We start from the raw sequence: 14,398 nt of genomic DNA, 5'->3' as shown, positions 1-14,398 counted from the left end.
TATGCATTTTTTTTTGCATTCATCAAATAAATTTGTAATCATTATAAAGTTATATTCTAATTTTTAATTTATTTAATAAATGCAAGAAAATTGTCTGAGTAGATACATTGTGTTGGTTGCATAGGATCACCTCAACATTAAACCCATCTCAATTTCTTAAATGATTAATACACACATTTAACTCAAATGTTAAAATCATATATAATTATGATGATCATTGTAATTATGTTTTGTGTCTCATCAATTGTTATCATTAATACCATTATGTTACACATTCCTTAAGATTCTAAGTTGGGCATATTCATCCTTTTCTCTTTCAACTTATTATCATTATGCAAGTACTAGTTATAATTATTTTGGTTTTGAAAATCAAACTTGTCTTCTTTCACAATTATTACAAGTGTTTTCTCCTTTCAATTGTTTGTTCTTAGTTGTCTATTTATTTACATTATGATGAGGCAATTATGGGCACATTATTACAAGTATTTTCTATCTCATTTGAGTGGATTCTTTGTAAGTTATATTTTATTTTTTTGGTAAGTTCTTTGGTTTATAAAGAATTCATATATACAAAAAAAATCAGTTTATATATAAAGAGAGAATATTCACCATTTTCTCTTTCAACTTACCATCATTATACAAGTAGTACTTAAAAATTATTTTGGTTTTGAAAATCAAACTTGATCTTATTTCACACTCATTATAAGTGTCTTTTCTCCTTTTACTTGTTTGTTCTTAATTGTCTATTTCTTTAGATTATGATGAGGCAATTATGGTCACATTATTACAAATATTTTCTACCTCATGTGAGTGGATTCTTTGTGAGTTATATTCAGTTTATTTGTAAGTTATTTATTTTATAAAAAATTTAGTTGAAAAAAATCTTGTTTTATGTGTGTGTGTGTGTGTGAGAGAGAGAGAGAGAGAGATAAGATTTGTGTGTTATAGTTTATTTTAGTATTGTATTAATTAAAAGTAAAAAAAATCTATTTCATTCTCTGATAAAAATTGAATAAAGTTTAATATAAGAATGTCTTGGTATCTAAAATAGAATCTCTCTATGTGTATTCTATCTTCAAATTATAATATGTGTTACTTTGTGTGTGATCCAATCTATGATCATTGTTGGAAATGTCTTGCACATGTGGGCTTAATTTGGTTTTCAATGTAACTCTATTTTTTGTTTTTCCTATACCTTTTTTTGCCTTAATTTGATATCTACATATTGGCAATATTTACAAATGTCTTTGGAGTATTTATGTTGGTGTTGCAAAGAGATGCACGCGTCTGGGTCAACCCCATTATACTTGAGTAGATGATCAAAGAGATCACTCTTTAGTGATGCATATGCCCCTTAAATAATTGTATAGATCCATATTCTTTTCATTGCACCAATCAAAGTGTTATAAAGAAAATTATACTCCTTGGAGAGCTCAAAGGAGAAAGAGGGTGTGATAGGATGTGCAAAATGAATGCTTTGAATGTCATCAAATACAAGGGCATAATAGTGAATTGTATAAATTAGTGTTTAGTCAACCCTTGAAATGAAACGAATTGAGTTAGCTAAACTTTGAATTTGAAAGGTTCAAGTTTGTGATTGTGGAAACAACATTATGCATTAAAAATGGCTACATGAAGGTAGTAACAAGTACATGAAATATGTGCTTGTGTAAGTGTAATAAATATGTGAATAATCAGAATGTATTAGGATGTGTGTATATGGATGAAGTAAGTGATATGCATATATAAGAATGTGTGTAATAGACAAATAAATAGCATAGGGCAAGGGACCCGATTTTGTACAGATTATATCATTTATTAGTATATCAATGTATCAAAATACTCTCTTCAAAATAGACATGAATTTTATGACATGAGAATACGAATTTCACCATTACACAAATACAGAATAAAATGTTCATTTTCATCTTTATTTTTCCATTATTTTGATGTATACTTATTAAATATATTTAAACAAAATAATGAAATGGCTAATACTCACTATCAACAACTTGAAAGATGCTTCAACAAGATTGTTAATATAATTGAATTTTTTAAAACAAATTTAATTTATCAACAAATATATAGAAAATTTAAAAGTTAATGTTTATCCAATGAAAACCATTTTTAGACGGCAAAATGCAATATGAATTTACAATATGATAGCTGCTCACAATGGTGATGAAACCACTTATCTTGTTATCATTTATGCACCTTTAGGTCACAATATGATAATAATTGAATCTTGAGTGACACACCTAGAGGTGCTAGTGACCAATTTTTACTTCCATTTGGAAATTCATGCAATACTTGTATTTTTGTCTTATTACTCCTTTAGGAATTTTATAGTTGTTGATAAATCTATTGTGGCTAATTTGAACTCTCATGTTTTATAAAGTATTTTTCTATTTTCTATAATTTTTGGTTTAAATTTTTTCTTGTTGTCTATGTTTAATATTATCAAGTTTTTATTTTTTTATATTTAACATATTTTTATTCTATAAGTGAAGTTGAATGATTCTTAATAATCTCACTTCAGTCTTGTTGAGTGCAAGGCACTAACACCACAAGAGACGAGATAGGAATTGTGCTCGAAACAACTTTAAGATAATAGATACCCCTCAATTGTTATCTCTCAGTTGAAGAGGCTTTAGCCTAAGACTCATACTCCTATAATATATTAAATAGCTAAACAATTATATAGATCTGATTTAAGAGCCTTTTTTCTAATATGATTTTGACTGACAAATACCAATTACTGTTACTTCATCATTCATCTTTTATAACAAAAGTGATGTTTACCATTTCTCAAGGTTGTGGTCTTTGTTGAATCGAAGCCAGTATGCTATGTTGTGAGCTCGTAAGGTCTCATAATTTGATTTGTCTTGGCCCAATAGGGGAGAGGGACTAGTAGTCGTGCAAGCTATAACCACTATGCACTATAAACACTGATTTTTTTAATGCAATTATGAGCTTGAACCAACTTGTCTTTAGAATTGGGTATGCACATGAAAGCAATGATGACAGAAACACATTGATAGTTTCAACAAATCCATTGGCCCAACTAAGGGGAAATAATAAACTTCCAAAAGAAATATAATGAAAAACATGAGTGCAATGGTGAATTCAACCTGGATTGTTGAGTGGGCATTGAAACATGAACGTAATCCATACAGTATTGTAAATGGTTTTAAGCCAGGCAACATGGGTTTTCTTGTAGACAATTGCCCATTCCATATTGGAAATTCAACCCAAATAGTGAACTTTGAGATTTAATGAGGATTGCACAGTGAAATTAGAGGATCATGGAAATACAATAATATTTTAGGGATAGAAATGATTGCGCTTATTATTTCTATTGTTCTTTTACTATTCAATTGCATCTTGGTGTGCAATAGATATGTCCAAGAGTTGTGGGCCATCGAGTGATAATCTTTTCTCTTCTTTTTTTTTGATTTTTCCATACATTCATGCAATACATGTGGTCAATTGGTAGGTCATTAAACAAATGATGTTGTGTGTGTAACCAAGGTCTTGATGAACAAGTGACAACTTTGGATTGATTATGCATCCACTTAAATTAACTTTATATATTATTTAATGTTTAAAATCTAGTCTCCTAAATGTGACATCCTTAGAATGCACACATATAGTCTCTCTCCTGTCCTCTCTCTTCTATCTCTTGTATATAAAGAGTGATTAAGTTTGTGTACCAAGTTGCGCCAAATGTACATTTATAATGTGTAGACTATTCGATTGCAGTTTATGTAGTGTAGGCTTCATGCCTTCATGTCTTCTTACCTAAAAAATGGCAAGTCTTTAGTGTTGACATTTTAAGCTTGCAAGCATATGAATATATCCATGTGGAGATACATGAACCAATTAGTAGCCAATACATTAATAGCACCTAATATGGTGGCTATACCTTTGATAAATCTTTAGATCAATTATAATAATTTTATTGAAATATTGAATTATTTGTACTCAATATGTATGTCCTCATTTGGATTTTTTAGAGTCATGTATGTATTATCCTTGAGTACCCTTATCCCCTTATACCTCTCAAGACCGAAGACAGATGAGGGATCAAAACATAAAACAAAGGGATAATTAATGTGGAGCTACACTTTTGTATTTGTCAAAACAAAGTTTGTGTAACTAATTGGAAAGATGGGGCTATGAGTGATACTATTCTCCAATAATCTCATATTTTTCAATGATTTATTTACTGGGTTACTTTTAAATTATTTTTATCGATTATATAGATTAGTAATATCTATTACAACACAAATTAGCCAAAATTGAGCACAATTGTTGGTTTCTCATTATGTCTTCTTAGTAGTTGTGTGTTTCTTCTATTCAAATTTATGTCACTATTATTCTTTCATACCTCACCTTGTGTTTACTTGTAGTAAATTAAATTCTCATTTAGCTTATACATTTAAAAGAAAGGAATTTGTGCATTACCTTCATTTTGTATGTTAAACAATTAGACTTCTACAAATATTGTCATTGCTAGGTATTTATGGTCAATTGCTAAATGATGTTCTACACTTAATATACCTTAACATGGAAATGTGGTCGCTTTGAATTTTCAGTGCACACAAAAATTGATTGCTTTGACTTTGGCCTTCAAGTACCACCCATTAGATTCAAGTTTACAACACAGAACATTTGATTATACTTAAAATAGTGTAGGTTTCATGTTATAAAATTTCGTTATTTTTTGCCATAAAATGATGGGAGGAGTCCATTGTAGTTGATGCATCAAAAAATACTAGAATGTAGGTTGACATGTAGGTATGATGGGCACCATGTAGCATAGATTTGAGTTTTCTAAAGCATTTTTAGTGTTAACTTATGTTGCATCACATATTTCAACTTGATACTAATACAATATTGTGATGGTAAAAATGGGCTTTTCTACAATAATATTGAAATATTCATAGCTTTAGTATGCTAAATTTTGATATTTTGTGTGGGATTTTGTGATTGAACCCCATGGCTCCCATAGATCACTTATAACTAAAATACGAAAAAAAAAGAAGAAGCAATAATCTACTATCAAATTGTGAGAATTCTATTGATTGCATAGTGAATTTACAAGATCATGGAAATAAAATAGTACCTTAGGGACTAGGATGATTCAACTTAATCCTTTTATTATTCTTTTACTATTGACTTTTATTTTACTTAAATATCATATAAATCACGGTCAAATAGTCAATTTCACACCTCATATATGCATTAAACTATAATAATTACATATCCTATAAATGTATTAGTCGAAGTGAAGAATTTTAAGAGCAACCCTTAACATGCAATTGTCAAATTCAATATTTATGTGGTTTTATTATAATATGATAGTGGTTGGTAAGCTAATAACAAGTTGATTTCTTTGCATTCTAATAATGGCCCAATAAGATGCTATGTACAATAATAAGTATAACTCGTTATATGTCATCATTACATTGACCTTGGCCTTAAAAATGAGTCATATGCCATACGCTTTGTCCAACACCTAATACCCCAACACCAAATTTAAAACAAAATCTAGATCTAGATCATTGTTTCCACCCTAGGTTTAACCAAGTCTAAGTACATTCTTATTACTTCATAATGGGCTATTTGAATTATAATTGTGGGATAGGAGAGTCATTTAGCCAAGTCATTACAATATAAACCATTGAACATAGTATAAACATTGGGCATCATATTCCCTAGGCCATGTCTCAACATTGAGCTTGAATACTCATATTATTTTTTTTGTGCAAGTTGTCTCAAGCATTGAGGTAGGATTTCACTTCATTTTGTTGCGTTTTTTATCATTCATCCTCTTTATATAAAATGCACTTACATGTGGAACTACACGTGTCTTTATTAAACAAGGGAAATCTAATTTAGCAACAACTTCAGCTCACCATCTATTCAGCAAGGACATGATTGAGAGAATGGGGAAGTTCATTATCAAAGTAAATAGCAGAAAAATGATAGGATTTGGTGTCCCATAAACTTTCTTTAATCTTATAGATATTAAAAATCTTCTATTATATTCATGTAGTATACACGATCAACCAATAATATGATACTAAAACACCACATCCTATTAAACACTGGGTTAAGTTTAACAATTGACCATGCACTTGTTGATTAACAAACAAATTAGATGGTGGAGGATAAAAGGGAGAGATGCAATGGTTGAGGATCAAACCCTATGAGAGTTGCAAGGCATTTAATAACATCATTGAGTTTTTGGTCTTCTTAGAGAATGAAATGTAGCCAATCTTTTTAGTGAACAAAAGCCTTAGGCTTCACTCAATGAACATAACAATCAAAGCACTGCAAAAGGGTTGAGGTGACAACTAATTTTTTCTAACAAATAGGCCACAACCAAGCAAAGGAAACCACGTGAGCATCTAAATATTTCTAAGTGTAGGGTTATCGACCAAGCCAATGACCACAAGGTTGAGGAGAAATTCACAGCCATCTTAACACTATGAGGGAAACAAGTCAAATGCAGGGAACTGACAGGTGGTGGTGACATCACAAATATGACAAAGATCAGATAAACTAAGGACAATCCAATGGCAGGTGATAGATGAAGAAAGAATGGTTATAATATAACTGCAAAGACAAAATTAATTAGTTTATTTATTTTATTTTATATTTCACGATATGTTTTTGGTTCTATGAATGGTTTATAGTATATGGGACTCCCCTTATTTTTAGCATGTAGGTTGCACATAACTATGTTTCAAATATGAGTACATACCCTACTCCCTATAGGATTTGAACTTGTGACCTCTCTTTCAAGAGTACAAGTTATCTAAAATTAGGCCAACTCGGGTCAAATGAAATGAAAGGAAAGATTTTTATGACGTTTGGGAGATCAAGTAGTCTAATAGATCAAGAAGATAAAGATTGGTCAAAGCAGTAGGTTCTTGAATTGATGTGAGTTTCTAGTTACCAATCTCTGATAGAGAAATCACTTGAGTTGTGCATGGAAAGTTATGTGAATGGTCACTCAACGATTAAAATATGGATTGCAAGGCCAAAGTCAAGGATGGAGACTTAGGGTACAACAAAGATTTAGAGTTTCCAACAATTTTTAAATGGATAAGGCTATTGTTCCTAAAAACAGAATTAATATGCAAATTTTATATAAATTTGAAGATCTATTGTATCAATTTATAGATAATTTATGTTTTTGATAAATTAAAAAAATGAGAATTGAAAAGGTTTAGATCTTTTACAAAAATAAAGTACTCATTAGGCAAACAAAATGAGTATAATGAGATATGGGACTAACAAAATACAAAATAGTAGGAACAACAAGAAAGCAAGGGAAAAACAACAAAAGAATACATAATTGTTTTCAACTATTTTGTGGATCCCACTGGCAATATACCATTCTTTGGTGAGAAATTTGACACGATCAATCAATGAAACCCTTAGGGATTTCTCTTCACTAGTACTCATTCATTCTCCTATCTATGCTATGGACTTGGCCTTAGTTCTCCTAGGCATGCCCTCTTGTATAGTCTCTCAATGTCATTTTTGTAGATCACTTGCAACACATAAAGACTAGTATAAGTTTAATGGAATACTTACTAAAATTGACAATTCACGACAAGTTCTCATTGGAATCCTCCTATTTCTTTTGCAAGATATGGAAGTTTGACTCTAAGTTCTCCCAATTTCGGAAGGTGAAAAATAATTTTGTACTTCCTACCATATATCTTCATCCACATGGGTTTTGAGTTGTTTATTGGTATGTTTAAACACCTTCATCTCTATCTCTTGCACTCTCAACCTATTGTTTTGGAGCTTCGCGAGAAACCATTTTATTACATTGTTGTGCGGATCATGACATTTCTAAATGCCATCCACATGGTACTTTAGTTTTTTATAGTTGGGGAAATCCACACATTTCTAGACAAAAGGGTAGCAAGATGGAGCCCTAGAGTCTTCAAGTACAGTCACATCTTCAAATAGCTTATTATGTTGGGTGCAAGGTAGACCCTCTTTGGCCTTTGTCTTAGGTGATTGGTCACATTACATTTGACAATGGAGCTAAGGCTAGGAGAGGCACTGACAAAAGGGCCTTCCTCTAAGATAGCTTTCCCTTTATCAACCAATAGGGGTTTGTGTCAAGAGGTCATGCAATTAACAAAGATTGGAGTTGGATCTGGCTTAGTAAGGGCACAATATTTTATACAATAGGTTTGGGGATAAATTTTTCGATACACACAACCTTGGGGTGTGGCAAGGGTAGGAGGCAAGGAAAGGAGTCCACAACACCACCCTAGGAATAAGGGACATGGATGAGCCAACATCTTCTTCTCCTTGGGTTGAACCAAGGAAAGTTTGACAATCCTAGGGATGAATGTAGGGGTGGACATTTCAGTTTTCTCATACTAATACATGTAGTATATAAGTCTTTATTATATGAGTAACAAAGAATGCCCCAAAATAACATTTAAAATTTATTCCTCCACTAAGAAAACAAAAATAATATGAAAATCATTTTCGTGTTATGTCTTAGATGATTCAAAATAGGGAAATGATAGAAAAGGATGCATTTGTACGTACCTTCAAAGGTGAAGTATCTCATTAACACTTCAACCACATACTACCACAACATGAGAAGACCCTTCACATTTAAATCTATTCTAAAATCTTGACACCTTCTCCCCCCACCTAAAGAATGCATCCATGTATTGGTGATCCTAATTTTTGATACAATTCTTAAATTTCATCCCTTCCATGCTAAGCCACATAGCCAAAGAGGTGAGTTCCTATATAATCTTGAAAGAGATACCACACACATACACCATCACATTCTTCAAGTAATTAGAAAAATCATAGATAAAACAAGGTCAAACCCATTAACAACTTCAAGGAAAGGGGTAAGGCACCATGCTTGAGGATACTCCAAATGGGGGCATTGCTATCTACCTTCCTATAAGATAAGGCTCAATCATTAACAAGCCACCACCCATGGCTTGATTCTCACCAACAAACCTGTAAGTTTTAAAAACTATTCTCTTCCTTTTCTCAAACACTTGATAGGTTGAATCATTCAAATGGGAGGTTTGAAGTTTTGGTTAATTAGCGTTCTCATTTTATGCTAAGTAGTTTGTGTTGCTATGATTGGAATGGTACCTTTCATTTAATTTCCTCATGTTGAGTTGAGCTAACAAAGAAAGTGGTAATAGGGGATTATTTTATTTTGATGGGTTCATTATTAAGGCTTTGTTCAATATTAAGGAGAATGAAGCCCTCCAAATGCCAATACAAGAAGTTGTCAATAATTCCTCCCAAGTTACTCAAAAAAATTGTAGACCTTTATTACTTTCTCTAAATACATGCAAGATTTAAATACTTTGGAAAGATGTGATCAACTCCTTGGTATTGTATATAGAGTTCTTATGGAATCAATGAGGAACGAACATAGCATTAGGCATGCATATTATGGTTTTAGTCCCCTTCCATAACAATCTTGGTGGTGCCAAAGTTTCTTGCCAAAACAAGGTCATGAGTAGTAGCTAAGGCTTTGACAAAGTTATTGATTTCTACTCCTCAGTTCATCAAAAAAGGTAACAATGAACTAACCTTTGTAGTTTCTCAAAACTCCACCTACACTTGCCTACCTAAGGTTCCCTTTAGAGGAACCATCAAAGTTTAGCTTGACCTAACCAAGATTAAGTGGGCCAAACTATATTTCTCTTTTTCTGAATTTTGATGGTATCCACATTGTCTAAGCTTAATTTTAAATTCCTTTTGGTAGCAATTTCCTTCTCAATACCATTAGGTGTCTTTTTTAAAAAAAATTTGACCTTGGCTATATATGTGTTCTCTTGGATAAAGTGAAATTTTTTATTGAGCAACATTGCCAAGGCCAACTTTTGCTTTTAAAAATTCTATTATTTCTCCATCTAGATACTCTAGTAGATATAAGGAAGTGCTTGCCTCCATATTTTTGTGGCATTAGGGTAACTAAAATGATGGATCCAACTAACTGTTGGCATCTTAATATGATGCAGGAGCATCCATGGTGTAAGGGCAATCTTGCATCACTAAAAAATATTGTGTTTTCCTTTTGTTTTGTAGTTTTCTTTTAAGTTGTTTTGAAGCCCATGATGACACTCACAAGGTGTAGGACAATCTAAAGTTTGAAACAACCAAAAATATTCACCTATTATTTTTAGTAAGTTGGCCTATTTGGGTTCATATGGACATGAAAATTGACCTTAATGAACGAAATTGAAAAATAAGATGATTGGTGAAAGAATCATTTCAATATCCTATACCATTTGGAAGATATTAAAGTTTGTCCTGATAAATTTCTTTAATGAACTTTCAAACTCAAAATTGAGGACCTTAGAAACCCCCAAAAAGTTTGAAAATTGGATAAATGTATCTTCAAATATATTTGATGTTGTAGATCACTTTGCAATCTTCCAATGATATGTTATAATAGAAAATCAGATACCCAAGCCAAAAGTTATGGCTCCCAGAAGTTGTACCACCAAAACCCAAGTTTCAATGATAAATCCACCTGGGTAGTAAAATGAACAATTGGACCATTGGGGACCAAAAAAAGAAAAGTTGCACTTTTCATAACATTCTAAGGCAGTTATTGGTGCTAAATAAAGAGGTGAACGGGGGTTACTGAACACAGTTTCAATAGTGCAGATTGTAGCTCTAGCTAGCATATTTATGTAATAAGAAATGCCCATGTGATTTTTTGAATGTTGTAATTTCATTTCCTTGAGAAAATAGGAGACAAGTGTTTCTTTCTTGCATTTTTTTATTATTTTCTCTATTGTTGTCGTATGTTTGAATTTGTAACAAGAGTATCCTTCATTATCATATTCTTCAGCCAAGCCCATTAGATTTTAAACCTATCCAAAACATATTATTTGATGTTCCAAGCATAGAGGCATTTAATTAGCAAAAGATTGATGAATTCCTCAAAATGCTTACATAGAAACACACTTGTTGGCAAGAGAAAAACCTTTATTTTTTAGGTAATCGGTGGTTAGAAATTTCTCCTAAAAAGTGTCTCACTAGAAGAAATTGATCTTCGAAATCAGCTTGTGGTTTCTCATTATTTTTCAATTAAAATCAAGCCTCGAATAACCATTAAGAGTATGAAACCTATATTGAACTCAATAGTCACTTATAGGGTCAGCTATCCACACCAATTAATCTTGCCTATGAAATTTTTTTAATATATACGAAACTGATTTTGCAGATTAGATCTTATACAATAACCAGATCCATGATGCCTAAGAGATTTCCTACTTGTTTTTGTTCAAATGATCTTTTGCATATCTTCCAAATCTTTCACTTATCTCCTCTTTCACCCTAGCACATGGGTTGGAGAATCTAACAAGCACCTTCACAATCCAATGATCCTCTAAGAATTGGATGTTCTCCCCATTCCCAATACTGAAGTATTTATTCAGATTCAATCTCTATGAATTTAGGGATCTAAGGTTATATTGCAACTGTTATCTTTTATTAAGCATTGGGCTATTATTCAAGGGGGAAAGCTTTAGAAATCTTAAATAGTATATCTTTCTTGCCAACTTTTAAATGTGTATGTGTTTAAATTAGTTTTTTTAAATTAAAAACAAAAACAAAATATAAGAATTGAGACGCTAAGACACAAGATTCTTGACATTCGTTACCTTTATTACTAGGTTATCAAATTTACATACAAATGTCTTGTTCTAGTTCTGATTTTTTAAAATGTGGACTCTATTAACAATCACTCCAAATCTTAGAAATTTAACAAAAATGTTGCTAATTTTCATGTATATTTCAATAACATTTTTATATAATCCTTCTTCCAGTACACAATTTCATAATATTTCTCAATTCATCATTTTCAGTAGCTTTGTATTTATTTGTATGATCATTTATATTCACCTTCTTTTGAAAAGCCTGAAACAACACATTAAAACAAGAGGCAACACAGAGCACCCCTTGGCATTACCAGACAACTATACTAGTTTTCCTCTCTTGATTACTGCAATATATGATGAAACATAGCTAAGGAGAAACTGTTTATATGCATATTACACCTTTCAATGAAGGCCAATCTTGGGGAAAAGTAAAAGCAAGCATAAACCATCTATATTGTATGGAGGTCAAATTGATGAAACCAATGCTAAACACAAGCCTTTTATTTACACATCAAATCTTAATTAAACAAAAACTTAAGTCTATATATACATTGTAGATAGTACTCTGGACTATTTTATTGTTGCTATTAAAAACCATCTGTGTATGTCAGTATTGAATGAAAATGTATGGCTTTATATTCTGAATTATTTTATTATCGACATTTGTTCTTTCAGCTTTCTATCATCTTGATGATGGATTATGAAATGTGATCTGAAACATTGATACAAATCAAAACTAACACAATTGAATCCAGAAATATCTTGCACAAACAACCATGTATAATTATTCAGACACAACAACTATTCCTCTTTCTGTACTGGACTTCCCAAATAAAATAAAGAAACTTTAACATTTATCTTCATAGCAGCCCAATATCCAGAAACAATACAGCCCACAAGAATAATCAAACTATATTATAACATAGCTCCATCTACATGAATTGCTCTTGTAGAGAAGCATTCTACATGCTTAAAACATACTAAAAAATCCCTTAATCTTTATTTATGCTCCAAATTGAAAACTAACACTAACAACAAAGCATAAATATGCTACTTCCATTAGGAATCCATCAAATATTATGAGGATATTAATGTTCCCTAGCCTTCAGGAGCAGGTGCAGTAGCATTCTTGCTTGGGGGGGCTGGCTATTATTTCTTCTTCTTTTTGGCTCTCATAAAACAAAAGCAAGAGCAGCAGGGTGACTGGAACAAGAACTTCATAGTAATGAATCACCCAAACCCCTTTTTAACCCTGTCTAAAGTCCTATGAAAATTTTAGCAAATATTAATATTTTTTTTCTATGAATCAGTACCTAAAAGTCACCTTTGTCTTGCTTTCTCTGTGCCTTGAACCTCCTCTCCTTTTCTCGAGTTCACTGTCCAATCTACAGATGTAACTACACCGAAACAACACAGCAAGAAAATTAGAAAAGAAAGATTTCAAAATGATTCAATCTAAAACATTAAATATAAAAATACTTATACAAGAGATAAACTTCTAAATTCAGAGAAAGTAATCAAAACCTCTATCTAACTGCAGCTGCCTCTCACATAAGATCTGCAACTCAGCTCTTTTAAATACCCAACCGAGCTACAAAAATGCCCAGCTGAAAAAAATAGATACCATTTAGTTTATTCATATTAACCTCTATAAAAAAAATCATTTGAATCACTTTGCTTCAATGAAACCATTCTTTTCATATTCTCTGCAGTCTGCAATCAGAATTCTTTTACTTTGGCATTTTATCTTATGCTGGAGGTTTTTCAGGACAAAGGCATGGATCATATTCCAATGAAGATAACCCTCGTTACAGAAGGGCATGACAAAGACAGCATGATTTTTTAAATAATCTAGATGTTTTCGTATCTTCCCTTCTATTGATTCAAGTTGAGAATCATTTATTTTAAAACATATATATAATTGCCACCTGCTAATCTTCACACAAAATGGTATTGTAAAAAAATTTACAGTGTTTTTTTTCCTGATTTTTTGGGGTTTTACTGGAGATGCAGATCATGAAGATTTAGCTACTCAAAATTTCAGGAAAATCCATTTTGGTTTGGAGATTTTAAAAACCGTACATAATGTTGTTTTGTGTGGAGATTAGCAGCGTAAATATGAAATAAGCACTATTATATACATTCAGATTGTACCTGACAAGGTAAGTAAATATGAAATAAGTTTTTGCTTTGATAAAATTAACTTCAATTTATTTTGTCTTCTTAAATATATTTCTAACATCATTCAATTTATTAGACACAAAAAATTTATTGCATGCACTACAACATGACACAACAAGTCTCTTATTTTTTTTATTCATAAGAAGTCATGGACTAGGGGTCCACTCCCACATAAAAAATGATACTAAAAAGAAAGAGACACATCAACCCTCTAATTGTGGTGCATCCATAAAGATCCCCAACTTGAGATCATCACTAAAAAGGCCATACTGGGCCAAAAATAAATGGTTACTATTGCCACTTATAGTGACAAATCTATGCTAAATTGCGAGCAAGTGGAAGTGCTTGCAGTCTCCTAAAATATGCCCTCCATCACAAATGGTTGAAAGGGAAACATTAATTTTCCATGTTTCACTTTTTCTTGGAGGACCTCAAAGTCATTTGATGTTGAGAATTATATTTCCTCCTCTTGACTTATGTCCATCCAAGATTGTTTGGATGCCTGCTTATCATGTCCTCAC

General features: G+C 31.7%; 1 long non-coding RNA gene across 1 annotated transcript; it reads right to left on the bottom strand.

Moving 5' to 3' along the window:
* Positions 1 to 12,528: 12,528 nt before the first annotated feature.
* LOC131050462 (uncharacterized) lies at positions 12,529 to 13,840 on the bottom strand. Its single transcript, XR_009106950.2, has 2 exons — positions 13,221 to 13,840; positions 12,529 to 13,093 (listed from the first exon to the last, which is right to left on the bottom strand). It is a non-coding gene; the product is annotated as an uncharacterized LOC131050462 (long non-coding RNA).
* Between the last annotated feature and the right edge of the window lie 558 nt (positions 13,841 to 14,398).

Source organism: Cryptomeria japonica, chromosome 1 (assembly GCF_030272615.1).
Source record: "Cryptomeria japonica chromosome 1, Sugi_1.0, whole genome shotgun sequence".
Taxonomy (NCBI): Eukaryota; Viridiplantae; Streptophyta; class Pinopsida; order Cupressales; family Cupressaceae; genus Cryptomeria; species Cryptomeria japonica.
Note: the sequence above shows the minus strand (reverse complement) of the source record. Positions and strands in the feature narration are given on the sequence as shown.